Here is a 1,013-nt window from a genome sequence, read left to right as displayed (position 1 = left end):
TTTTCGGATGAAATAAACTAAAAAAGGTACTTTCTTTTTATTTATAAATATTTTTATGAATCTTTAATATATTGGTATTATTTATATATTAGGATTGAAGATATCTCTTCTTTTGAGCCCTTATCTAATGAAATCTAATTTATCTAAATGGAATTCCTAATAAAAAAAAGTTTTTATCGATTTGATAGATATCCATCGATATATCTAGATAATTATCTATATCAATATAATGAAATTATATATCTATAAAGGGGTAGATAAAGATAATAAAGAGAGATAAAGAAGGGCTTTTTTCAAGCCTTTATTTTCTATTTTTTATACAATGTATCATAGTAATTATCCTTTTTCAATTTGGGGAGAGATGGCTGAGTGGACTAAAGCGTCGGATTGCTAATCCGTTGTACGATTTTTTGTACCGAGGGTTCGAATCCCTCTCTTTCCGTTTCTGTCAATTACTTGGTATTTTTTTTATAGTTGAGGAAAAGATGTGGAATAGATAAAAATGTTAAGAACATTTCAAAATCAAGCAAGGAAAAAAAAATCTGATTTTGTTATTCTTCACGCCCCGGATTACGTCCCGGGTCATTAGATAGGAATCCGAAAATGAAGAGAGAAACAAAGAATATTACTACTGTATAAACAAATAGTTTGAGAGTAAGCATTACACAATCTCCAAGATCATTTTTTTTTTAAGAGAATAGATTCTCTATTTTAATCTGGTTTGACACCAAGAAATGCAGTGAAGTTATTTCTATAAATAGGAAAAAAATTTTAAGAGTTGAGTCCTTGATTACTCAAAATTGGATTTCATACCCACAATTCTATATTGTGGGGACTCGAAGAGGGTCGTTCAAAGGAAAAAAGTAAGAATAAGAAAATGAGAGTGATCCAGATTTATCATAGCTATAGAATAATTTCAATATTGGATTCAACTTAAAGCTTCAGACTGTATGTACAACTTATCTGATCTTATAACTAGTTAGAATCTTTTTTTTTTTTTTTCTAGTAAATCA

The 1,013-nt window shown here is 28.3% G+C and overlaps 1 non-coding gene across 1 annotated transcript; it reads left to right on the top strand.

The window, feature by feature from the left end:
• Positions 1 to 355: 355 nt before the first annotated feature.
• On the top strand, positions 356 to 442 carry TRNAS-GCU (transfer RNA serine (anticodon GCU)). Its single transcript has one exon. It is a non-coding gene; the product is annotated as a tRNA-Ser (tRNA).
• Positions 443 to 1,013: the final 571 nt, after the last annotated feature.

This window comes from Cucumis melo, unplaced genomic scaffold (genome assembly GCF_025177605.1).
Source record: "Cucumis melo cultivar AY unplaced genomic scaffold, USDA_Cmelo_AY_1.0 utg001072l, whole genome shotgun sequence".
NCBI classification, from domain to species: Eukaryota; Viridiplantae; Streptophyta; class Magnoliopsida; order Cucurbitales; family Cucurbitaceae; genus Cucumis; species Cucumis melo.
This window is presented reverse-complemented; position numbering and strand designations above follow the sequence as displayed.